The 27750-nt window shown below is 45.6% G+C and overlaps 1 long non-coding RNA gene across 1 annotated transcript in view; it reads right to left on the bottom strand.

Moving 5' to 3' along the window:
• Window positions 1-27454, bottom strand: part of LOC147457486 (uncharacterized) — a 72033-nt gene extending 44579 nt beyond the window's left edge. The window contains exon 1 of the long non-coding RNA XR_015188282.1: window positions 27221-27454. This is a non-coding gene — a long non-coding RNA (uncharacterized LOC147457486). The remainder of the gene's footprint in view (window positions 1-27220) is intronic.
• Between the last annotated feature and the right edge of the window lie 296 nt (window positions 27455-27750).

The raw sequence follows: 27750 nt of genomic DNA, 5'->3' as shown, positions 1-27750 counted from the left end.
ACAGATGCAATGCAGACAAAGACTCCTCGCGGGAAAGCATCTGCCCTCCCGCGAATGTTCCTGCTTTTCGTAATAAGCTTCCTTGAAGCCATCTTTATTCTTGTGCTTGCGTTCTTGCGCGTATTTTCTTACTCAGTTCGGATTTCCTCCTTAGCCTACGGAATGCCCCCTTACTGATGCACCCGTCACCCATCATGTGACGCATCAGGGTCACTAGTAACCCGGCCCTTTCCACCGAACTTACGGAAACTCCTTCGCGATGTTTACCGTCACCCATCAAATGACACATCAGAGTTGTCTGTTCTTGATGGCAGTTCCTGTAGCTACAATCTTTTAACAATTCTTAGTGCACACAATAAAATATCCTAAAAAAGAGATTAATCATTAAAAATAAGAAAATAGTCCAATTAGCAACAATATCTCTTCTCTCTCCTTCTCTCAGCCTCATTCACTTGCACACATAATATCCACTCACTTTGTTCGTGACCACTGCACTCTACAAGATGGAAAGCTCTCTCTTTCCCTAAGAACTAAAAGGAACCTTGAGCAGTAAAGATCACTAATCTTGAGAAAATACAACATTCATTCCGCTGCACCTAACATTGATATCAGAGCTTTGGAAGTGTTCTGCATTACTCAAGGAAAGAACCACAAGACCCACAAGAATTTTTTTGCTTGTTGCGATCGCACGAACCCAAGTTTACTTGGGAGTGGCGATTCCTAATCGTGTTTTGTTGAAGAGTGACAGGAATCCCAAGAAAGAAGGACTTGTCCAGCCTCCCCTTGTGTCTCTTTTCACTCATTGAGAGCGAACCGTGCACTTAGCGGCCGGCCAATCGACGTGAGGTGGGAAAAAGCAACCTTGGTGTGAGCGCAAGGCCGCCCAGGGGTGCGCCGCAGAAAAGGGTAGAACTCCGGTGAAGAGAAGATCCTTCTCCAACGCGAGTTGCAAGTGAAAGAAAACCTCAAGAACCCCTAGAACCCCAGACCCTCAAGACTCAAGAACCTCAAGAACCCTAGATTCTCACGAATCAAGGACCTCAAGAACCCAAGTTCCTCGTGAACTTAAGAACCCAAGACCCCAAGAACCCACAAGAACCCACGATTGCAAAATGATCATCACTCGAACCGGATTGGATACTTCGCTTAAAAGTGATGAGCATGAGAGAGGCGAAGAAGAATTTTCCCCACCAGGAGGTTTCTCCGACCCTCCCCCTTTTCCATCTACGACAAAGATTGCACTAACTCCTATGGAGGAGTTGGACCAAGAGAGAGAAGCAGAAAGAAAAGCCTACGAAGAAGATATGGCAGCCATTGAGCGTCAGTACCAAGAAAGAAGGGCAGCCATAGAAGCAGAATTTTATCGCGAGAACAAAGCACAAATGCAAGAGTTATTGCGACTCTTTTCTCAAGCTCAGGCACAGATGCAACAGAATCGGATAAAGGAGACTCTCTCAGTCTCTTCTTCTCCACAGCATGACACACAAGAATTGCATGATGAGAAGCATGATGAATTGAATGATAATGATTTGCGTGACGATTTGAAGCACAATGATAAGCATGATGATTTGGATGCCAATGATTTGCATAATGATTTGGATGACAATGACAAGCATGATGATTTGCATGATCAAGATGTGATTCCTCACAAGCATGATGAGTTGCATGAAGATGATGTGATTGTTCACAAGGATGATGTGTTAGTGGATGCTTTTCCTAGCGAAACTAGCCTCGTTGTAGATTCGATCAATCACGAAGATCCGATCTTGGCTTTCGAGTCGAGGTCTAAAGAACCCCCACAGGACGATTCGATCATTCACGAAGAATCGATCTTGGCTTTCGAGTCGAGGTCTAAAGAACCCCCACAGGACGATTCGATCATTCACGAAGAATCGATCTTGGCTTTCGAGTCGAGGTCCAAAGAACCCCCACAAAACGATTCGATCATTCAGGACGAACCGATCTTGGCTCTCGAGCCTTGGTCCAAAGAACCCTCACAGGAAGTATTATGTGTTCGCATGATTGCTACGCACGTATTGTTCAAGTGTTTCATTCGTGAAGGCCTGTATTTTAGTCAGCATTGTTATGTGATCCATTTTCCTAGGCATGCCATATTGTATGTTGAGCACGTTTCTCTCATGGATGAGCACGAATATATGCGGATTGTTCATGAAAAGTTCAAAAGTTTTTATGTCAGGAAGTCACATTCCATGTCTCTTCCTTGGCATGACACAGTTCCGAAAGAGCACATGATAGTATGAGCACCCAGCATGCGCATTTCCATTGTGATTTTCCACAGTTGATTGATTTCGATCAAACAGAAAAGATTCGACCTCATTGTTTGCGTGTGTTTGATGAACGGGTTGTCACTCCGTCTCTTTGCTCATATACATTGCATACACAGTCTTTAGAGAAGACAAGATTTTATTCCTTCACTTTACATGGAATGGATATGTTCAGGAATTTCCAACCATGGAGATTCTTGAAGACGAAAGACGCAGGTGTCTAGACGAAGTTGAAGCAAGAAAGGAGATTCAGAAGACTTGGTGTCGCCTTCGGCGCGGCCCAAAGAAGCAAGCGTTGCAGACCTTTATGAAGTTCAAGTATCGCACGACCCACACATCAGAGTGGGCCGGCAAAGAGTCCCTTCTAGGATTCCGGATGCTGTTGGCGATCTCCCTCGACGCCATACAGTTCGATACCAGTACCTCACTTTGAAAAGGAGGGGATGTCACGCGACACATCCCAACCCTATGTGTCCGTGGACAAGCTACACCACAGCAGGATTCAGTCAGTTCTGTCAAGTTAGATTAGCAGTGATCTGGCACTTTTGTGAGTCTATTCGTAGACCGTGCATGCCCAATCACTTAGCATAGATGCATATCCTCCGGTTGCACACAACATGATCATCGGAATTCCCATCAGAATCCATTAGCATTTTTCTTGAGAGCGCGCCAATCGTCCTTCAATCGTGCGAGGTACTGAGGTGGCATAAACCACGCCTTGAGCTTGTCTTGGAAATTAGTCCAATTGAAGGAAAGGGACGTGAATTCGTCGGCTTCCTCTAGGTGCGCGGATAACTGTGCCTCTTGCCATTCGTAGTACCAATTGATGGAATCACCGGCAAGGTACATAGCTGCCGTCAAGACCTTGCTATTTCCAGTCTTCTTAGTTGTCGCAAAATAAGCATTAAATTGATGCAACCAATAATGAATAACCGTAGCATCCATCTTACCATCATATTTACTGAAAGTCAACTTCTCTGTGACTGGGTTGTTGGAATCCGCATCGTGGCTTGCGCCACTTGAGGAACTCCCATGATCTTTGGCTGGTTCGGAGTTCGAGGCAAGTACTTGTTGTACCAATTCTTGAGTGCGGAGTTCTCTGTGAGCCTCACGCTCGGCCTCCAAGGCCGCTCTTTGAACCTCACGATCGGCCTCCAAGGCCGCTCGTCTAGTTTCGGCTTCCTCCTTTCTTTGTGCTTTTCTTTCTTTTCGTTCGTCGCGCTCACGTTCCAAAGCAATGCGAGTCACTTCTTGTTCTATGGCAATTCTTTCGTTTCTTTCTTCGCGCTCGCAGTCCTTGGCTTCCTGTCGTTCTGCTTTTCTTTCTAGTTGTGCCATCATCTCCATAATCGACTTGACCAACACCTCCATAGGATTTGGTACAACTCGTGGCGTAGATGGGGAAGGGGGAGGGTCGGGAAAAACTCCTGGTGGGAAAACTCTTCTTCGCCACTCCCATGCTCATCACCTGTATGCAAAATATCCATTCCGCTTCGGGTGATCACCATGCACTTTGATCTTGGGTTCTTAAGTTCACGAGAAACTTGGGTTCTTGTGGTTCTTGGGTTCTTGGGTTCTTGAGGATCTTGAGGTCTTGAGGTTCTTGAGGGTCTTCTTTTGCTTGCAATCTGTGTTCGCGAAGGATCTTCTCTTCACCCAAGTTCTACTCTTTTCCGCTGGTGCATCCCTTGGCGGCCTTGCGCTCACACCAAGGTTGCTTTTTCCTACCTCACGTCAATTGGCCGGCCGCTAAGTGCACGGTCCGCTCTCAATGAGTGAAAAGAGGCACAAGGGGTGGCTGGACAAGCCCTTCTTTCTTGGGATTCCTGTCACTCTTCAAAAACACGATTAGGAATCGACGCCCAAGCGAACTTGGGTTCGTGCGACCTCAAGAAGCAAAAAAGAATTCTTGTGGTTCTTTCCTTGAGTGATACAGAACACTGCCAAAGCTCTGATACCAATGTAAGGTGCAGCGGAATGAATGTTTGAACTTTGCTCAAGATGAGTGCTCCGAACTGTGCTCAAGGTTCCTTTTTGTTCTTATGAAAGGGAGAGCCTTCCGTTCTTAATGAGAGAGTGCAATGATCACAAACAAGTGGATGGACACTGTGCGTGCAAGTGTATGAGACTCAGAGATAGAGAGAGAAGACAAATACGACACCAGAGACGTTGTAAAACCCTCCTCCGAAGGCCCCACTCTCGTCGGCGAGAGTGGTCTACTATTGATTGTAGAAACTGGTACAAACAGAATGCATGTGATTGATGCAAGTCTAGGCTAGATAGATGACGACGACGGAGATGGCGAGACCGACCTAAGGGCTGAAATCTGACGCTTATGAACTGCTGTCCAAAAACGCTGCTGGCTGAAATCTGCGGCTGATCTGCTGCTATAACAAAAACGCTACTGGCTGAAATTCACCGCTACCGAAAACGTGATGTGGGCTACTCTTTGCAGGCTGATATTTGCTACCTTTTGTCTGCTGAAAAGCGCCAGCACAAAGGAGGGCGATTTGGGGAACTTAAAAATGCTAGGGGCTGCAGATACTTGGCGATGCTGCTTGGATAAAAAACGCTAGGTCTGGGATTGTTGGCTATGGCGATGACTGTTGAGTTTGAGGGCGATACTTGATGAAAAACGCTAGGGCTGTGGATCTTCTGCTTGGAGGAAAATCGCCACCAAGGGTTCTTGCGTGAGAAGTTGCCTGTTGAGCGATGGAGCTCTTGCTGCCTCTTCTGTCAATTAGTACTAGTCTAGGTTTGCTTATATACAAACTTACTCAATTTGCCCTACCTACTTTCCAACAAAAGTCACTTAAAAATATGAAGTGAAAAATGTCAAAAATAGGTAAAGTAGGCTAAATGCACTGGAAAATTCCCCTGAAGGATTCTGATGGGAATGCTTATGATCATGCTGTGTGCAACCAGAGGATATGCATCTACAGTAAGTGACTGGGCATGCACGGTCTACGAACAGACTCACAAAAGTGCCAGATCACTTCTAAATCTAGACTAACTGAACTGATTGAACCCTTGTCGTGCTGTAGCTTGTCCACGGACACATAGGGTTGGATGTGTCACGTGACACTCAGTCTCTTCTTGTCTAAAGCATGGCACACATGAAGATTTTCATGATGATTTGAATGATAATGACAAGCATGATGAATTGCATGATGATGATGAGCATGATGATTTGCATGATCAAGATGTGATTTCTCACGAGCATGATGATTTGTATGATCACGATGTGATTGTTCACAAGGATGATGGTTTAGTTGATACTTTTTCTAGTGCAGCTAGCCTCGTTGCAGATTCGATCAATCACAAAGAACCAATCTTGGCTCTCGAGTCGAGATCCAAAGAGCCCCCACATGAAGATTCCATCATTCACGAAGAACCGATCTTGGCTCTCGAGTCGAGGTCCAAAGAACCCTCACAGGAAGTATTATGTGTTCGAATAATTAGTCAGCAAGCATTGTTCGAGTGTTTCATTCGTGATCGTTTCCTGTATTTTGGTCACCGTCCTTATGTGATCCCTTTTCAAAGGTACGCCACAAAGGTATGTCATATTGTACGATAAGCACGATGCGGATGATTCATGAAAAGATGAAATGTTTGCATTCAAGGAGTTCACATTCCATGTCTCTTCCTTGGCATGACACAGTATCAGAAAGAGCACAAGAAGGATTGAGCATCAAGCATAGGCATTTCCATTGTGATTTGCCACAGTTGATTGATTTCGATCAGAAAGTCGAGATTCGACCCCATTGTTTACGTATGTTTGACGGACGGTTTGGCAATCCGTCACTTTGTTCATTTGCATTGCATGCACAGTTTATTCGAAGGAATATAATTTTTCCAGGCACTTTACATGGAGTGGGTATGTTCATGTTTTTGTGTTGGAAGTGGTTTCAGGAATTTTCAGCCTCCGAGATTCTTGAAGAAGGTAGACGCATGACTATAGACGAAGTTGAAGCATCAAAGGAGCCACAGAAGACTTTGTGTCGCTTTCGGTGCGGCCCAAAGAAGCAAGCGTTGCAGACCTTTATGAAGTTCAAGTATCGCAGGACCCACGCATCACAGTGGGCCGGCGAAGAGTCCTTTCCAGGATTCCAAACGCTATTGGCGATCTCCCTCGACGCTATACAGTTCGTTACCAGTACCTCACTTTGTAAAGGAGGGGATGTCACGTGCACATCTAACCCTATGTATACATGGACAAGCTACTTCATGACATAGGTTGGGTTCAGTTAGCTTAGGAAGTGATCTGGCACTTTTGTGAGTCTGTTCGCAGACCGTGCATGTCCAAACACTCCGAATAGATGCATATTCTCTGGTTGCACACAGCATGATCATCAGATTTCCATCAAGAACCATCAGGAGCATTTTTACAGTGCATAGACCTATTTTCCTATTTTTGAAATTTTTCACTTATTTAAGTGACTTTTGTTGGGAACTAGATAGGGCAAGTTTAGAAAGTAAGTACATAAAGAAACCTAGCGCTAGCACTTTCTGGCATTAGAGGCAACAAGAACTTCGGTTCAACGGGCAACTTCTCAGCAGGAACCCCCCAGCAGACCTAGCGTTTTTGCACCAGCTGCAAAGCCTAGCGTTTTTGCATCAAGATCAGCCCAGCGTTTTTGCATTGCAGTAGACTGGCGACAGCAAGACCACAGAGCAGCACTAGCATTAGCAAATTTCCACCAGCAGGATAGTTTTCAGCCCTAGCGTTTTTGGTTGCAGATCAGCCCTTGGCCTTTTGCAGATCCACCGCGACAGGACAACTACAAGCACCAGCGTTTTCAGTTTTCAGCAGTCCGACACCGCAGTAAAAGTCCCAAACCTCGCAGATCTCACCTTCCCGCAGCAAATCCTCGCCGCACGGTCAGATCCAGCGTAGTTTGCAGATTCAGCCCGGAAAACACAGATTTCAGCATCTACGTTTTCAGCATGTCGTCATTGCATCGTCCTCATCGATATAGAGTCAGAATTCAGCAAATAAAGATTTGCAGATTTCAGCCCTTAGCATTTTCAGATGTCAGCCCGTCTCGTCGTCTTCTTCATCGTCTCGACATCGTAGGCAAGTCCAAAGCATTGTAGAGATTTTTGCAATCAATAATAGACCACTCTCGCCATAGAGAGTGGGGCCTTCGGAGAAGGGTTGACAACATTCTGGTGTCGTATTCTTCTCTCTCTATCTCTCAGTCTTACCACCTTCATTCACAGTGTTTATCCACTTTGTTTGTGATCACTTGCACTCTCTCATTAAAGGAACGGAAGGCTCTCCCTTCCGTAAGTAAAAGGAACCTTGAGCACACTTCGGAGCACTCATCTTGGGCAAAGTTCAACAATCACTTCCGCTACACCTTACCCTACACTAGTGACCACTTTTGTGACTTGGATGGGACAGTTGGCATTCTGGCAGGGACTTCCTTTCGGACCATGCAACACTGATCTTTACAGTGAGTTATAGACAGAGGAGGGGGAGCACGATGCTACACATCCCTGAGAGGGTCTTGCTGGACTCTGCGCTCAGAGAGCGAGTAGAGGCTCTTTGGACAGAGAGCTTAGACATGCAGGATTCTCTTGCTGACAGAGTGGCCTCAGGACTTGCTCAACTTAGTCGATTCTTTCTTCAGGAGTCTTTGGCTCGCCTAGCTGCAGCGAGAGAGGAGCAACAGCGTCTCCGACGAAGCGTTGCTTCCTTGCAGAGGATGCAGGAGCAGCATCCAGACAGTCCTTGATTGGAGGAGCAGTTACAGCAGGCTCGCTATGAGCTCGTCAGCACAGGGGAGAGGTGCTATGAGTTTGCTTTCCATCGAAGGCATCTCGGTGGACCCAAGTGGGTGACAGAGTGACAGGCACTTTCTTTGAGACAGTGGGACCCCGGCATACGCATGCGAAGGTGAGCCAGTTGAGGAGGCCCGACAAGTCAGTTGCTTTAGAGCCAGAGGACATGCGTGCAGTTACTACTGACTTCTACCATGATCTATTTTCTGCAGAGCCTCAGTCAGAGTGTCAGGATGCATGCAGAGAGCAGGTGTGGACACAGATGCCTTGTCTTGTGATTGAGGAGATGTGCCAGAGTCTTGAGCTTCCTCTTCAGCTAGAGGAGTTACACACGGCTCTTAGAGCACTCCCCTGTGGTAGCTGTCCAGGTAAGGATGACTGGACTCCCAGCTTTTTCTTGCAGTACTGGGACTTGCTTGGCACAGATCTCTGTAGTGCTTTTCAGTTCATCCTGCACACAGGAGAGATGTCTGACAGCATAAGTGAGGGCCTGATTTACCTCATTTCCAAGGAGGATGGCTCCTTGGATGAGATTCGACAGTGGCGCCCCATCACCATCCTCAACTCAGCCTACAAAATTATTGCCAAGGCTCTGAGTTTGAGGATTCAGCTACTTCTAGAGAGCATTATACATGGGATACAAACAGGTTTTGTCAAGGAGCGTAGTATCCTTGACAACATCTTTACTTTTTGGGAGGCTTCTGTCTCCGCGCGGCTCCGTGGTGAGGATCTCGTGATTCTTCTTCTCGATTTTGAGAAGGCCTACGACAGAGTTGACTGGGACTTTTTGGAGGGCACTCTACACAGGATGGGCTTCTCCGATGCTTGGATCAGAGGGGCGTCAGCTTTGAGCAGACGGGCACAAGCCAAGTACTTTTGTCAAGAGGTAGTGGGGATCGTTTCATGCTCACACGTTTGGTCAGACAGGGCTGCTCTCTTGTCTCCTTCCTCTTTCTGTTCTATGCTGAGGCAATGAGCAGGTTTTTGGTTTCACAACAGGTTGGTTTACATGGCTTAGCGCTCCCTATTCGGAGAGATGAGCTACTGGACGCTGAGTTTGCAGACGACTCAGCCTTGTACTTGGATGGCCAGGAGGCCAATATTCATAGGTGTGAGCAGTCTCTTGAGAATTTTTGTTGTGCATCAGGCACACTGATCAACTGGAGAAAGACTGTGGCTTTCTGGGTTGGTAGTGCTCCTACGCATGATTGGATGCCTGGTGAGGGTTTCAGGTGGATTCCCCCAAGGACTGTAGTTCGGTACTTGGGCTGTCAGGTTGGTTTGAACTTGTCTCCCGAGCAGCAGATTGCTCCTCTCCTCTTGTCTATCAAGAGGAAGTTGTTACATTGGAGCTCCGCACGACTTTCTCTAGCAGGCAGAGTTATAGTGGCCAACCAGGTGTTGTTGGCTACTATGTGGTATATCACTTCTTGTTGGATCTTTTCGAGTTCTTGTATCAGCCAAGTAGAGAGGCTGATCAGGAACTTCCTTTGGTCAGGGCGTGACACTCAGATAGCCCGGGCCAAAGTGGCATGGCAGGTCATCATTCTTCCTTGTTCTCGGGGAAGATTGGGATCATAGACCCAGCACAGCAGAGCAGAGCCCTTCTTGGGAAGTTTATCGTCAGAGGACTTCTTCTAGGAGAGGAGCCCTAGAAGGAGTTCTTGCTTCAGCGGCTTAGTGCTAGGGTGCCTCAGGCTGGAGGCCCGTGGCGACCCTCGACTAGATGGATTTTCACAGAGATGCACAGAGTTGGCTTCAGCAGGAGACTGAAGGATCGCTTCGCTCTGAATCTCCTCCGATCTTGGGAGCAACTGCGGAGAGGCCTAGAGCAGCGTTGTTAGCGTGCAAACAAGAAGAAAAATGAGAACCTCCATAGCCTTGCACACACCACACCGTCGGAAAGAAACACCATGAAGTTGCAGAAAACACCTATGCCAAACACCTATAAAGTCGGGTGAAAAAGACAAAGCTTGCTGAAAACCAGAGACCATAAAGACAAAGCTTGTGTCGTGTAAATCTCCGTAGAGTACCCATATGCTTGATTCCAATAACAGATGAGAGAGTTACAAGCTTCCGAAGATGGGAGTCTCTCAAAAACCTCCAAAAAAACAAGTCTCTATAAGAAAAAGGGATGTGCAGAGAATTGCAGCTAAAATAATGGGGGCATTTTCCCTTTTATTGGAGTGGATTTTTCTTCCTTATCTTAGCCGACATATTTCTCTCTCATCTCCTCTTTTTATTGGCTCATTTTGACCATTTTCTGGAAAAGGGGGGCTCCATGTCAGTCACTTTGACTTGGGGAGTGGGCAATGTGGAGTGTCCAATGGCAAAAAAAAAGGTCCAGGCGCTTGGGCGGGGTGTGTGAACTCAAAATGGGCGCCCCCTCTCTCCCCCAACACCCACGAGCCCCCATTGGAAAGGCAAGAGAGCACCGTTTCCCCCTTTGACTCAACCTTAGGGGGTACCACTCCCCCCTTTATACCCCCCATTTTCCACTTGCTCCCCCCCATGTGGGATTACTCCATTTCCACTTAGCACCATCCTCAAGCTCCCCAACTTCCCAAAAATTTCCAGTTTCTCCCAAAGCATAAGAGGACTTCTCAGACAATTTTCCCCGAGGCATAACTTGATGCTCCGGTCATCAAATGACGCACCGTGACACACGGCTCGAAGCCCATCACCTCGGCTATCTCCAGAAATGTATGTCATGTGACACATCCAACCCTGTGTGTCCGTGGACAAGCTACACCATAACAGGGTTTCCATCAGTCCAGACAGTCTAGATTAGAAGTGATCTAGCACTTTTTGTGAGTCTATTTGTAGATCGTGCATGCCCAGTCACTTAGTATAGATGCATATCCTCTGGTTGCACACAGCATGATCATCAGTATTTCCATCAAAATCCATTAGAATCAGTTAGGGGATTTTTCCAATGCATTTAGCCAATTTTTCTTATTTTTGACATTTTTCATTTATTAATTTAAGTGACTTCCCAACAAAAGTAGGTAGGGCAATTTGGGTAAGAAAATATATAAGCAAACCAAAGTTAGCAATAAATGGAAGATGAGCCAGGAGTACAACAGGCCTTTGGCAACAGGTCCTCCCCTCTCTCAACAAAAACCCTCAAGCACCCATTTGCCTAGCGTTTCCACTCCCCAACAGCCTGACGTGTTTGGTCCCAAGCATCATCGCCCGCAGCTTCAGCCCTAGAGTTTTGTAGCATCGCCAGCAACCCTTTTTTCCTTGGCGTTTTCCACAGGATCTAGACCGCATTGCATCCTTTGCATCCAGCGTTTTCAGCAGCAGATAAACCTGCGTTTTCAGCCCTAAAACACGGCAGCCATCAGCGTTTTTATCAAGGGAAATTCAGCGTTTTTTGCAGCCTAAAATCAGCCTCAAGAACCAGCGTTTTACTTGCAGCAGATTTCAGCAGATAGCGTTTTTGGACAGCACTTAGAACCATCCCCATTTCAGCCCTATTGTCGTCATCGCCATCCCGGTTGTCGTCGTCGACATAGCCCAGATCTGCATCAGTTTTATGGATCATCATTGTACCCGTTTGTGCAATCAATCGTAGACCACTCTCACCAACAAGAGTGGGGCCTTCGGAGGAGGGTTTTACAACGTCTCTGGTGTCGTAACTCTCTTCTCTCTATCTCTCAGTCTCATACACTTGCACGCACAGTGTCCACTCACTTTGTTCGTGATCATAGCACTCTCCATTAAGAACGGAAGGCTCTCCCTTCCATAAGAACTAAAAGGAACCTTGAGCAAATACGGATCACTCATCTTGAGAAAGTACAACATTCATTACGCTGCACCTAACATTGGTATCAGAGCTTTGGCAGTGTTTTGTATCACTCAAGGAAAGAGCCACAAGAATCACAAGAATTTTGTTTTTGCTTGTTGCGGTCGCACGAACCCAAGTTCGCTTGGGCGTGTCGATTCCGAATCGTGTTTTTTGAAGAGTGACAGGAATCCCAAGAAAGAAGGGCTTGTCCAGCCTCTCTTGTGTCTCTTTTCACTCGTTGAGAGCGGACCGTGCACTTAGCGGCCGGCCAATCGATGTGAGGTGGGAAAAAGCAACCTTGGTGTGAGCGCAAGGCCGCCAAGGGGTGCGCCCGCAGAAAGGAGTAGAACTCAGGTGAAGAGAAGATCCTTCTCAAACACGGTTTGCAAGCAAAAGAAAACCTCAAGAACCTCAAGACCCTCAAGAACCTCAAGACCCTCAAGACCCTCAAGAACCCAAGACTCTCAAGAACCCAAGTTCCTCGTGAACTTAAGAAACAAAGATCATAGTGCATGGTGGTCACCCAAAGCGGAATGGATACTTCGCATACAGGTGATGAGCATGAGAGAGGCGACGAAGAGCTCTCCCCACCAAGAGATTTTTCCGACCCTCCCTCTTCGCCATCTACGCCACGAGTTGGACCAACTTCTATGGAGGCGATGGTCAAGTCGATGTTGAACATGATGGCACAACAGCAAGAAACGAATCGAGTTGCATTGGCACAACTAGCAAGCAGGAAGCTAAGGACCGCGAGCGCGACAAAAGAAACGAAAGAATTTCCGCACAACAAGAAGCAAATCGCATTGCTAAGGACCGCGAGCGTAACGAAAGAACCGAAAGAATTGCCGCACAACAAGAAGCAAAATCGTATTGCTTTAGAACGCGAGCGCGACGCACGAAAAGAACGGAAAGAACAAAGAAATGAGGAAGCGGCAGCACAAAGCGCAGCCTTGGAGATCGAGCGAGAGGCTCAAAGAGACCTACGCACTCAAGAGTTGGTTCAACAAGTACTTGCCTCGAAGTCCGAACCAGCCAAAGATCGTGGGAGTTCCTCAAGTGGCGCAAGCCACGATGCGGATTCCAACAACCCCGTCACAGAGAAGTTGACTTTCTGTAAGTATGATGGTAAGATGGATGCTACGGTTATTCATTCTTGGTTGCATCAATTTAATGCCTATTTTGCGACAACTAAGAAGACAAGAAATAGCAAGGTTTTGACGGCAGCTATACCTTTCCGGTGATGCCATCAATTGGTACAACGCATGGCAAGATGCACAGCTAGCCGTGCACCTAGAGGAAGCCGACGAACCCACGCCCCTTTCCTTCAATTGGGCTAATTTCCAAGACAAGCTCAAGGCACGGTTTATGCCACCTCAGTACCTCGCACAATTGAAGGACGATTGGCGCGCTCTCAAGCAAAATGGTATGCCGGTTATGTCTTTCTCTAATCGTGTTTTGTAGCTAGGTACCCAATTACGCAAGTCGGATGATGAACGCAAAGAGGCATTCCTTGATGGATTGGACGAGTATATCAAGTACGATATCGAGGTGCTCGATCCAATCGATCTCAACAAGGCGGTAGCAATTGCTCTCGCACAGGAGATGAAGCACAACAAGGGAAAGCCTAAGGAGAACAAGACTTCCACAAGTACCTCGCATACTTCTCAGAACCCTCAGAACGGTAAGAACGGTAAGAATGGTAACTCTTCTAACCAATCTTCCAACAATCTCTCAGAAAAGAATTCTTCCAATGAATCTAAGGGTAAGGCTAACACAATTGCTAAACCTAAGCTTACTCCAGATGAAAAGGTAGCACAAGGAATTGTAGGAGGATACATCACGTCGGAAGAGCAAAGCACTTATTCCAAGGAAGGTCGTTGTTTTCATTGTCACATTAAGGGTCACATAAAAAGAACATGTCCTAAGCTTGAATCGAATGAATCTAAAGAATCCACAAAACCCACTTCCTCTGTCCATGCAATTAATGATAACACGAGTATGCCCCAAGTTTCTCATGACCCTCCCATTGATGATTCTCTCATTAAATCTTATGGTCATACGACGGGGCAGCGTTTTGTCATATTGTTTGACCCAGGTAGTATACATGATGTGATCAATCCCTCCCTTGTTGAGAGAGCCCGCCTAGAAGTTAGTCAGAGATCTCCTATCGAGGTCTCTGGCTTTGTTCCCAGTACGGACGCTCTCATCACGGAGGAGTGCCTTGTTGTGTTGTTTGCAATTCAACAAGTTGCCTTCACTAGAAGATTTGTTGTCTCTTCTCTCTCAGGATGTGATATGATTTTGGGCTTTCAATGGTTTCGTGATGCTAACCCTCTCATTGATTGGGAGGCTAACACTATAAATCTCAATGCCACAAGTGGTTCTCCTATCGTCATTCATGGAGAGGACATTGCTCATTCTCCATCTCTCATTCCTAATATGCAGGACAAGATTGAAAGGATTCGGGATAAGGAGACTCTATCAGTCTCTTCTTCTCCAAAGCAAGACACACAAGATTTGCATGATTGTGAGCAGCATGATATTTGATTGACAATGATCAGCATGATGATTTGGATGATAAAGACAAGCATGATGATTTGCATGATCAAGATGTGATTTTTCACAAGCATGATGATTTGCATTATCAAGATGTGATTTCTCATAAGCATGATGAGTTGCATGAAGAAGCTGTGATTGTTCACAAGGATGATGTGTTAGTTGATGCTTTTGCTAGCTAAAGCTAACTTCGTTGCAGATTCGATCAATCACGAAGGATCGATCTTGGCTCTCAAGCGTAGGTCCAAAGAACCTCACAGGAAGTATTATGTGTTCACATGATTGATTTGCACGTATTGTACGAGTGTTTCATTCGTGATCGTTTCCTGTATTTTAGTCAGCGTCTTTATGTGATCCCTTTTCCTAGGCATGACATATTGTACGTTGAGCACGTTTCACTCATGGATGAGCACGAATGTATACGGATTTCTCATGAAAAGCTGGAAAGTATGCATTCAAGGAAGTCACATTCCATGTCTCTTCCTTGGCATAACACATTCGTAGAAAGAGCACATGAAAATATGAGCACCAAGCATGGGCATTTCCATTGTGAATTGCCGCAGTTGATTGCTCTAGATCATAAGAGAGGGTGAACAGTTTAGCACTCCGTCTCATTGTTCATCTACATTGCATGCACAGTTTTTAGAGAAGACAAGATTTTTCCCCTTCACTTTACATGGAATGGGTATGTTCATGATTTTGTGTTGAAAGTGGTTTCAGGAATTTTCAGCCATGGAGATTCTTGAAGAAGAAAGAAGCATGACTAAAGACGATGCCAAAGCATCGAAGGAGCCACAGAAGACTTTGTGTCGCTTTCGGCGCGGCCCAAAGAAACAAGCGTTGCAGACCTTTATGAAGTTCAAGTACCGCACGACCCACACATCAGAATGGGCCGGCAAAGAGTCCCTTCCAGGATTCCGGATGCTATTGGCGATCTCCCTCGACGCCATACAGTTCGGTACCAGTACCTCACTTTGAAAAGGAGAGGATGTCACGTGACACATCTAACCCTATGTGTCCATGGACAAGCTACACCATAACATGGTTTCCATCAGTCCAGTCAGTCTAGATTAGATGTTAGGTGCAGCGAAATGATTGTTTGCGCTTTGCTCAAGATGAGTACTCCGAACTGTACTCAAGGTTCCTTTTAGTTCTTATGGAAGGGAGAGCCTTCCGTTCTTAATGGAAAGTGCTATGATCACAAACAAAGTGAATGGACACTATGCGTGAAAGTGTATGAGACTGAGAGATAGAGAGAGAGAAGAGAGAAACGACACCAGAGACGTTGTAAAACCCTCCTCTGAAGGCCCCACTCTCGTCGGCGAGAGTGGTCTACTTATGATTGCACAAAGTGGTACAATGACGATGCAATGGACTGATGCAATGTGGGACTATGCCGATGACGAGGTCGGTGATGACGACGATGACTTTAGGGCTGAAATCTGTGATCTTCTACCTGCTGAAAATCTGCAAATCTTTGGGCTGTTTTGGGTGGCTGAAAATGACTGTTTTGGCTGCGTTTTCGAGGGCTGAAAATGGGGGTATCTGCAATGCTTCTAGGGCTGAATGGTCTGCTGTCCACGAAGGCTGAAAACGCTACTGTTCTGCTGCGGGATGGGCTGAAAACCAAAAACGCTGCAGCTTCTCTAGTGTTAGTAGAAAACGCTGCCCTGTCTGATCCTGATGGCGATCATGGGAAAAACGCCAGTTGTGGAGGTCTTGTTGCTGCTGCTTGAAAACGCTAGGTTTCCAGGGAAGTTGGCGATGATCTAAGTTGAAAAACGCCGGGCTGATGTGCGGCGAGGATGAGGACCAAAAACGCTAGGGGTTTCTGTTGGGATTCTGCTGAGAAAGTGCCTGTTGAGCATGTGCTCCTGCTGCCTCTTCTGCCAGAAAGTGCTAGCTTGGGTTTGCTTATATATTAACTTAGCAAAATTGCCCTACCTACTTTTGTTGGAAAGTCACTTAAAAATAATAAGTGAAAATACCAAAAATAGGGAAAATAGGCTAAATGCACTGGAAAATTCCCCTGACTTAATCTGATGGATTCTGAAGGGAATACTGATGATCATGATGTGTGCAACCAGAATATATGCATCTATGCTAAGTGACTGGGCATGCACGGTCTACGAACAGACTCACAAAAGTGCCAGATCACTGCTAATCTAGACTTGACTGGATTGATTGAACCCTGATCATGCTGTAGCTTGTCCACGGACACATAGGGTTGGATGTGTCACGTGACATCCCCTCCTTTTCAAAGTGAGGTACTGGTAACGAACTGTATGGCGTCGAGGGAGATCACTAATAGCATCCGGAATCTTGGAAGGAACTCTTCGCCGGCCCACTCTGATGTGTGGGTGGTGCGGTACTTGAACTTCATAAAGGTCTGCAATGCCTTCTTCTTTGGGCCGCGCCGAAAGCGACACAAAGTCTTTTGTGGCGCCTTCGATGCTTCAACTTCGTCTAGAGTCATGCTTCTTTCTTCTTCAAGAATCTCCGAGGCTGAAAATTCCCGAAACCACTTCCAACACAAAACCATGAACATACCTATTCCATGTAAAGTGAGTGGAAAAAATCTTGTCTTCGCTAAAGACTGTGTATGCAATGTAGATGAACATAGAAACGGAGTGACAACCCATTCATCAAACACATGCAAACAATGAGATCGAATCTTTCGCTTATGATCTAGAGCAATCAAATGTGGCAAAACCCAATGGAAATGCCCATGCTTGGTGCTCATACTTTCATGTGCTCGTTCGGAAACTGTGTTATGCCAAGGAAGAGACATGCAATGTGACTTCCTTACATACATACTTTTCAGCTTTTCACGAAAAATCCGCATACATTCGTGCTCATCCATGAGAGAAACGTGCGCAACACACAATATGTCATGCCTAGGAAAAGGAATCACATAATGATGTTGACTAAAATTAGGAAATGATCACGAATGAAACACTCGAACAATGCGTGCGTATCAATCATGCGAACACATAATACTTCCTATGAGGGTTCTTTGGACCTGAGCTCGAGAGCCAAGATCGCTTCTTCCTGAATGATCGAATCGTCCTGTGGGGGTTCTTTGGACCTCGACGCGAAAGCCAAGATCGATTCTGCGTGATTGATCGAATCTACAACGAGGTTAGCTTCGCTAGAAAAAGCATCCACTAACACATCATCCTTGTGAACAATCACATCATCTTCATGCAAATCATCATGCTTGTGAGAAATCACATCTTGATCATGCAAATCATCATACTTGTGAGAAATCACATCTTGATCATGCTTGTCATTATCATCCAAATCATTGTCATTCAAATCATCATGCTTATAATCATGCAAATCCTGTATGTCTTGCTTTGGAGAAGAAGAGACTGATAGAGTCTCCTTATCCCCGAATCCTTTAAAATCTTGTCCTGCATATTAGCAATGAGAGATGGAGAATGAGCAATGTCCTCTCCATGAATGACGATAGGAGAACCACTTGTGGCATTGAGAGTTATAGTGTTAGTCATAAAATCCATGACAGCGTCATTATCACGAAACCATCGAATGTCCAAAATCATATCACATCCAGAGAGAGGATGTGATATGATTTTGGACATTCAAATCATCATGCTTATAATCATGCAAATCCTGTATGTCTTGCTTTGGAGAAGAGGAGACTGATAGAGTCTCCTTATCCCCGAATCCTTTAAAATCTTATCCTGCATATTAGCAATGAGAGATGGAGAATGAGCAATGTCCTCTCCATGAATGACGATAGGAGAACCACTTGTGGCATTGAGAGTTATAGTGTTAGTCATACAATCCATGAGAGCGTCATTATCACGAAACCATCGAATGTCCAAAATAATATCACATCCGGAGAGAGGAGAAACAACAAATCTTCTAGTGAAGGCTGTCTGTTGAATTGCAAACACCACATCAAGGCACTCCTCCGTGATGAGAGCGTCCATACCGGGACGAAAGCCAGAGACCTCGATAGGAGATTCGGACTAACTTCGAGGCGGGCTCTCTCAACAAGAGAGGAACTGATCACATCATGCATACTACCTGGGTCAAACAATATGACAAAACGGTGCCCCGACGTACGACCATAACATTTAATGAGAGAATCATCAATGGGAGGGTCATGAGAAACTTGAGACACCCTCGTGTTATCATTAACTGCATTGACAGAGGAAGTGGGTTCTGTGGATTCTTTAGATTCATTCGATTCAAGCTTAGGACATGTTCTTCTTATGTGACCCTTAATGTGACAATGAAAACAACGAACTTCCTTAGAATAAGTGCTTTGCTCTTCCGACGTGATGTATCTTCCTACAATTCCTTGTGCTACCTTTTCATTTGGAGTAAGCTTAGGTTTAGCAATTGTGTTAGCCTTACCCTTAGATTCAATGGAAGAATTCTTTGCTGAGAGACTGTTGGAAGATTGGTTAGAAGAGTTATCATTCTTACTAATCTTACCGTTCTTACCGTTCTGAGGGTTCTGAGAAGTCTACGAGATACTTGTGGAAGTCTTGTTCTCCTTAGGCTTTCCCTTGTTGTGCTTCATCTCTTGTGCGAGAGCAATCGCTACCGCCTTGTTGAGATCGATTGGATCGAGTACCTCGACATCGTACTTGATATACTCGTCCAATCCAAAGAGAAAAGCCTCTTGGCGCTCATCATCCGATTTCCGTAGCTGAGTACCTAGCTGCAAAACACGATTAGAAAAAGACATGACCGGCATACCATTTTGCTTAAGAGAGCGCCAATCGTCCTTCAATCGTGCAAGGTACTGAGGTAGCATAAACCGCGCCTTGAGCTTGTCTTGGAAATCAGCCCAATTGAAGGAAAGGGACGTGAATCCGTCGGCTTCCTCTAGGTGCGCGGCTAGCTGTGCCTCTTGCCATGCGTGGTAACAATTGATGGCATCACCGGCAAGGTACATAGCTGCCATCAAAACTTTGCTATTTCCTGTCTTCTTAGTTGTCGCAAAATAAGCATTAAATTGATGCAACGAAGAATGAATAACCGTAGCATCCATCTTACCGTCATACTTACTGACAGTCAACTTCTCTGTGACTGGATGGTTGGAATCCGCGTCGTGGCTTGCACCACTTGAGGAACTCCCACGATCTTTGGGTGGTCCGGTCTTCGAGACAAGTACCTGTCGAACCAATTCTTGAGTTCGTAATTCTCTTTGAGCTTCACACTCGGTCTCCAAGGCCGCGCTTCGTGCTGCCGCTTCCTCCATTCTGAGTTCTTTTCTTTCTTTTCGTGCATTGCGTTCGCGTTCTAAAGCAAGGCGATTTTCTTCTTATTGTGCAGCATATCTTGCGTTTCTTTCGTCGCGCTCGCGGTCCTTAGTTGCTTGATCACGGTCCTTAGCTTCTTGTTGTTCTGCTTTGCTTATGAGTTGTGTCAATGCAACTCGATTCGTTTCTTGTTGTTGTGCCATCATGTCCAACATCGACTTGACCATCATCTCCATAGGAGTTAGTATAACTCGTGGCATAGATGGCGAAGGGGGAGGGTCGAAAAAGTCTCTTGGTGGGGAAAAATCTTCGCCGCCTCTCTCATGCTCATCACCTGTATGCGAAGTATCCATTCCGCTTCGGGTGACGACCATGCACTATGATCTTTGGTTCTGAAGTTCACTAGGAACTTGGGTTCTTGAGGGTCTTGGGTTCTTGGGTTCTTGAGGTTTTCTTTTGCTTACAAATCGCGTTTGAGAAGGATCTTCTCTTCACCCGAGTTCTACTCTTTTCCACGGGCGCACCCCTTGGCGGCCTTGCGCTCACACCAAGGTTGTTTTTTCCCACCTCACGTCAATTGGCCGGCCGCTAAGTGCACGGTCCGCTCTCAATGAGTGAAAAGAGACACAAGGGGAGGCTGGACAAGCCCTTCTTTCTTGGGATTCCTGTCACTCTTCAACAAAACACGATTAGGAATCGACACGCCCAAGCGAACTTGGGTTCGTGCGACCTCAAGAAGCGAAAAAAATTCTTGTGGTTCTTGTGGTTCTTTCCTTGAGTGATATAGAACACTGTCAAAGCTCTGATACCAATGTTAGGTGCAGCGGAATGATTGTTTGCGCTTTGCTCAAGATGAGTGCTCCGAACTGTGCTCAAGGTTCCTTTTCGTTCTTATCGAAGGGAGAGCCTTCCGTTCTTAATGGAAACTGCTATGATCACAAACAAAGTGAATGGACACTGTGCGTGCAAGTGTATGAGACTGAGAGATAGAGAGAGAGAAGAGAGATACGACACCAGAGACGTAAAACCCTCCTCCGAAGGCCCCACTCACGTCGGCGAGAGTGGTCTACTTATGATTGCACAAAGACGATGCAATAGACTGATGCAATCTGATGACGACGATGACTCTAGGGCTGAAATCTGTGATCTTCTATCTGCTGAAAATCTGCAATCTTTGGGCTGTTTTAAGTGGCTGAAAATGACTGTTTTGGCTGCGTTTTCGAGGGCTGAAAATGGGGGTATCTGCAATGTTTCTAGGGCTGAATGGTCTGCTGTCCACGAAGGCTGAAAACGCTACTGTTCTGCTGCGGGATGGGCTGAAAACCAAAAACGCTGCAGCTTCTCTAGCGTTAGTAGAAAACGCTGCCCTGTCTGGTCCTGATGGCGATCATGGGAAAAACGCCAGCTGTGGAGGTCTTGTTGCTGCTGCTTGAAAACGCTAGGTTGCCAGGGAAGATGGCGATGATCCAAGTTGAAAAACGCTGGGCTGATGTGCGGCGAGGATGAGGACCAAAAACGCTAGGGGTTTCTGCTGGGGTTCTGCTGAGAAAGTGCCTGTTGAGCATGTGCTCCTGCTGCCTCTTCTGCCAGAAAGTGCTAACTTGGGTTTGCTTATATATTAACTTAGCAAAATTGCCCTACCTACTTTTGTTGGAAAGTCACTTAAAAATAATAAGTGAAAATACCAAAAATAGGAAAAATAGGCTAAATGCACTCGAAAATTCCCCTGACTGAATCTGATGGATTCTGAAGGGAATACTGATGATCATGCTGTGTGCAACCAGAGGATATGCATCTATGCTAAGTGACTGGGCATGCACGGTCTACGAATAGACTCACAAAAGTGCCAGATCACTGCTAATCTAGACTTGACTGGACTGACTGAACCCTGATCATGCTGTAGCTTGGCCACGGACACATAGGGTTGGATGTGTCACGTGACATTAAAAGTGATCTGGCACTTTTTGTGAGTCTATTCGTAGACCGTGCATGCCCAGTCACTTACTATAGATACATATCCTCTGGTTGCACACAGCATGATCATCAGTATTTTCATCAAAATCCATTAGAATCAGTTAGGGGATTTTTCCAATGCATTTAGCCAATTTTTCTTATTTTTGACATTTTTCATTTATTAATTTAAGTGACTTCCCAACAAAAGTAGGTAGGGCAATTTAGGTAAGAAAATATATAAGCAAACAAAAGTTAGCACTAAATGGCAGATGAGCCAGGAGTACAACAGGTCGTCCCCTCTCTCAGCAAGAACCCTCAAGCACCCATTTGCCTAGCGTTTCCACTCCCCAGCATCCTGGCGTGTTTGGTCCCAAGCATCATCGCCCGCAGCTTCAGCCCTAGCGTTTTGTAGCATCGCCAGCAACCCTTTTTGCCTTGGCGTTTTCCACAGGATCTAGACCGCATTGCATCCTTTGCATCCAGCGTTTTCAGCAGCAGATAAACCTGCGTTTTCAGCCCTAAAACACGGCAGCCATCAGCGTTTTTATCAAGGAAAATTCAGCGTTTTTTGCAGCCTAAAATCAGCCTCGAAAACCAGCGTTTTACTTGCAGCAGATTTCAGCAGATAGCGTTTTTGGACAGCACTTAGAACCATCCCCATTTCAGCCCTATTGTCGTCATCGCCATCCCGGTTGTCGTCGTCGACATAGCCTAGATCTGCATCAGTTTTATGCATCATCATTGTACCCGTTTGTGCAATCAATCGTAGACCACTCTCGCCAACGAGAGTGGTGCCTTCGGAGGAGAGTTTTACAACGTCTCTGGTGTCGTAACTCTCTTCTCTCTATCTCTCAGTCTCATACACTTGCACGCACAGTGTCCACTTACTTTGTTCGTGATCATAGCACTCTCCATTAAGAACGGAAGGCTCTCCCTTCCATAAGAACTAAAAGAAACCTTGAGCAAATATGGATCACTCATCTTGAGAAAGTACAACATTCATTCCGCTGCACCTTACAATGTAAAACTTCAGCATTTCTAATATTAGATCCCCAAAAGGAGAGAGAGGTGTGCGAGAGCAGAATCATCGTGCTACATAGTGCAAGGGAGAAGGCAAGCTTTCCATTAAAGTTTCAACACCTGCACCAACTACTCACACACACACACACTGTAAGTCACAAATGAGAGAGAAAGGTAGCCCCAAATTGCTTTTTGCGCCAAATCTTAGCTGAGGTGGCTGAGTTTGACTTTCTGCACGCTCTGGTCTTGAAGTGTCCATTATGCCTCTTTGAGTTAATTTTCCTAGTACCCACCAACTTATAACTGTAGCAAGGGGGCCTAAATGACTTTGAACTGAGCCTAGACACCCTTTTACTGCTCTGATTCCGGTGCCGGTCAGCCTGACCAACTCGTGGGCGACAAGGCCTTCCCATCTGCGGAAGAGACTCTCGGCCACTGGCCGTTTCACACTGGCCACACAATGTCCGACCATTTGCAACTTCAGAAAGAGGATCCCAAAAATTAAATAAAAATCATTGGAACCAACAACTAAGGTTAGCAGTTGCCACGTCTTCGTGACAATAATTAGCAAATGCAACGTGTCTAGTTCTAAGATGTCCTCTCTATTTCTGCCTTAGTGATCTCTCTTCTCCACAGGTGTGCCTTGTTTATGTGTTTGGCAATGCAGGTGTTTTAGATCGGAGTCGAGGTGCCCACCGGATCACGAGTCAGTTATTGTCTTCATTGCATCTTCCGTTGTCACCTTTGACTATCAAAGCCCTATGGTGATACGACCACCCTGGATGCTCGAATTTGGCTGATGCAGTGCAGTTTTGGACATGATTGAGAGAGAAGAAGCTTGTTGTTTTCTCCAAGTTTGGGACGGATTTGGGTATGTGGAGGCGTTGGATCCTCGTCTACGACTCCCTCGTCTTTACCCTTGCTTATCCGACCTCTCTTCACCTAGGGGAACTGAAGGAGGTCTTAGGATGTATAGCAGTGCTCGATTGCTTTGGTTTTCCCAGATGGAGTCATGTTGTCGTGCCTTCTTGCAAGGGAAGCAAGCATGCAAAGGGGGAGCTATTCATTTCCATCTTGTTCTTCAGGGAGAAGTGTTTGGACAGTAGTAGGATCTTCTTCATCACTTCTGGAGCAAGTTTTCATGGCTGTGTTTTCTTCGAGGAGATGGATTGGCAGATGTGTTGTGCCTTTTGCAAATGCACGTCTTTCTTGGAATTGTTGACGGGGCTACCTAGGTAGCATGTTGATGATTCAGCTACACTTTTGTACACGATTGTGGATTGTGGATGACAGAGAGGGATCTCTTCCCTTCTTGAAGCAGAGAATGTTCTTTGAATTTCCATTGTCTATCTAAGGATGGAAGTTCCAGTACCGGCTTCAAATGACTCTTGTTTATCCAGTATGCAACAGTTCAGGTGCATGTCATAGTGCATGTATTGGAGTCGGCTTTGACAAGCAGAGGGGGATACTTCTATCTCCAAAACCACTTCTTGTTTGATCATCCAACTGCTTTGGATGAGGTTTAGAGATGGAGCATGTGGTGCCAGACCCTTAGCCGACAATGAAAACCGTTTGAGGAGGTTTGTCGGAGTGTGGACTTCTCCTATCCCCATGTTCTCTCCTTCCCCGATGATAGTGTGGCCCTACAGATTTGATCATTTCTTTGTCCTTTTGTGAGCTTTCAGTATCAGTTGTGGGATAGTTTACGATCCTTGTGAGTTAGTCAACACCAGTTTTGGGACAAGTTTGCAACCTTCCATGGGCGGTTTCCCTTGATGCTCGATAGCAGATTTGTCGAGATCCTTTGGATGACAGGTTTGCACGTAGTGTCAATAGTTAGTGGGGACATCTAGTTCCTACTCCCGCACTCAACAACATTTGGATGCTTCTTCCATACATCCCTCTAAAAAGCTCCAACCTTGGGGGTAGCCCTTCATGTGCAGATCAGACCACCGCCCCAACGTTCTTCAAGAGCTTGTTCCGCGAGCCGGTTCCTTTCCTCTCCTCTTGAGTATTGGTGGCATGTTGTGTATTGGATATTGATTGCACAATTCAGTTGTGGATTTTTTCTCTTTAGCACAAGTACAAAGGATAGTTTTAGTCAAGATTTTATGGAATCAAGTTACAACAATGGGAGTATATGTGCTCTTTCGAGTCTGTACGCAGTTTGGTATATTGTATTGGATTGTACCTATAGGGTTGATCTCGGCAAATGGAGAGAAGTGGCGAACATTTGGTTTAATCTCACTGAATCTGCTTGAGTAGCTAGGTTCTAGTTGGATCCTGACGGCTTCTCTAGCAAACATGATCCTCAAGTGACGACCTTATAGGTCTTTCTATTCTTAGCAATCCAAGGTTATCGAATGTCATGAATCTCTTTTGTGTCTCAAGTTCCATGAGATTTAGGTTTTGCTATTCAATTATTGAGGAAGCACTTTTACTCAAGATTGTCTTAGATTTCTTCTGGTGGTACTTATTCTCTTTTCCTAGGATTGAGCGAGAGGAGGACCTCCTATCTTGGGGGAGTTCTCAGCTTTAGCTCTGTTTGTTCTGTTTCGACGTGGGGTTGAGCTAGTTGTTACTTCAGAGCATACTTTTGAGATTTCAAAGGGGTCTTCCACGTTGTTATCTTCAGTCGACTTTTTCGGTGCTCCATTCAGCAGAGTACCACGCACGGTGTCTTCCAGTCCTTGGTTTCCTTGCCCATTTCTTGCGATTTTGGATGGTGAGCTTTAGCCCATAGTGCAATCACTATCTTAGCGGATGTTTTCTTTAGCCATTTCAATGGTTGCCTCGTCTTTCGGATTTGTGGTGTGATTGTTGCTCTTCCTAATGCATCAGAGTAGTAGTTCCTATGCCTTGTCTTCCAGATTGATCCCTCGAGACTATACCATACAAGCATACCTACTTACCTTATCCTTTGACTGGCATGTTACTTCCAACAAGTGGATGGTGGTCCTTCTCGAACTAGGAACCAATTACATTTAGCCATGGCATTCTTCAAAGAGGAGAGACAGTCTTCTTGGTTTTCCCAGAATTGATTCCAGGTTCCACAAGCATATTATTTTCCTTTGTGAGTCACCTATCACGGGTGATCCAGCTACACAGGCAGAGACTATTGGAGAGTTATTATAATTATTTATGGTTCGGATGTTCTAACTTCTTCCTTCAGAGAGGGATGTGGAGCCAGCTTAGGAGTAAGTTTCCAGGACTACTTTCTTACAGTTCTTGTGGTTCCATGTGCAGCGGGCAGGATTGACAGTCTATTTGGCTGCTTTCTTCAGCACCTCTTGCAGAGCTTGGAAGCAGAATCTTCTCTTGACCTTGCCGTGTTAGCTGCGTCTCAATATTGTCTGGACTTTTGTTCCCAGTTCACTTTGAGAGTGGGGTGATACTCCCTCGGAATGTGTTCGAAACAGTTGAAGATCCATAGCAGTTTCCCTCTCAATTCCGGGGAGAGGATGTCAGCAATCTCTGAAAGATATGCACTTCAACCAAAAGCCAAGTCAACAACTGTAAATCAAGAACTAGAGCCACCAAACGCCACCAACGGTGAAGATGACAATGAGCAGCTACAAGAAGCTTCGTGTCAAGCAGATGCCTGCCAACTGGTAAAATCTGATAGCAAGAGATAATGGAGGAACAAAAGGGAGAGGGCATTTGGTAGCAAAGATGAGGGAGAAGAGGCAATTGACATCACCAAGATACTTCATGATTATGGCACTAGGTGAGTAACAAAGCACTGCATCGAAGCTGACAAGGAGCTTTCATCAAGAAGAGCGAGCAGTCCACTTGTTGAAGGTGGCTCTTTTATTCTTATAAAGGGATGCAAAAAGCAGAGCCCCAAAGGCAGTTAAACTCAAAAGCAATTGGTTCTTAAAGTAATAATTCCAAAAGCAACTAGCTCCAAAAACTATCAAAAAGCAGTCAACGCGAATCACGGAATTTCGTACAGTTCAGCCACGTTAGCATGCTGCTAGCGTAATTTGTGCCACGATTTGCGGGCGTCCGTGTACTGCCACGTCAGCAGGTTGTCAACATGATCTACGAGCATCCGTAGAGTTGTCACGTCAACACTGCCACGTCATTTGTTAGTATTGTCTGTCCGTCCGGGCAATACTGCCACGTCAACATTTTGAGACGCTCTCTCTCTCTCTCTCTCTCTCTCTCTCTCTCTCTCTCTCTCTCTCTCTCTCTCTCTCTCTCAATCACTCAAATTATGGCACAATGTGGCTAGTATTTTCATCAGGTTCAAGAATCTTCTCCTCTCTCTCTCTCTCTCTCTCTCTCTCTCTCTCTAAGTAGTTTCCTACGATGTTAAAATTCTCTTCTTCTTTGTCTTCTCTATCAAACTCTCAAATTAAAGCACATTGTAGCTAGTATTTCCATGAGCAGATGTGTGCTTGTGTGTGTGAGAGAGAGAGAGAGTTACCTATTGTGACAGTGACACCATTTATGACCAATTGGGACTTGAAGTTTTCGCATTCATTTCCGGCAGGTATTTCTGCTGCGCTGATTATTGCCGACAGTTGTGGCAGCGTTGCTGTAAAGAAAAGAAGTTAAGAAGAGAGAGAGAAGTTCACCTCCGCAATCTGTAAAGCATGACTGTTTTAATTTCTAATATGGTGTCGATGACGGATGTTCTCATCAGATAATCGAGAAACTTTTTTTCTTCCTTGAACCTTGCTGTCTTGTGTGCAAAATTGATGGTTGACGATGCCTTCCCTCGATCGTCAACACCTGCATACATACTTGCTACTTCCCGCTGCCCTATGCCATGGGAAAAACCTCATAGAGTGGAGGGCAAAATAGGACGCCCTTAAACTCTTAAACTCTAAAAAAATAAGCATGTATGAAAGCTTATGCCGTGGGAAAAACCTCATAGAGTGGAGGGGCAAAATAGGACGTCCTTAAACTCTAAAAAAATAAGCATGTATGAAAGCTTATGCCATGGGAAAAACCTCATAGAGTGGGAGTAGGGGAGGGGAAACAAAATAGGACGCCCCTAAACTCTAAAAAATATGAAAGCTTGAGATCAAGCTATGGCAATAGCGCATTGATACGCAGGGGGAAGGAGATTTCCCACAGTGATGGTTGATTCAACAATGGGAGA

The sequence above is a fragment of the Adiantum capillus-veneris genome, chromosome 5 (assembly GCF_014529385.1).
Source record: "Adiantum capillus-veneris isolate H3 chromosome 5, ASM1452938v2, whole genome shotgun sequence".
NCBI lineage: Eukaryota > Viridiplantae > Streptophyta > Polypodiopsida > Polypodiales > Pteridaceae > Adiantum > Adiantum capillus-veneris.
This window is presented reverse-complemented; position numbering and strand designations above follow the sequence as displayed.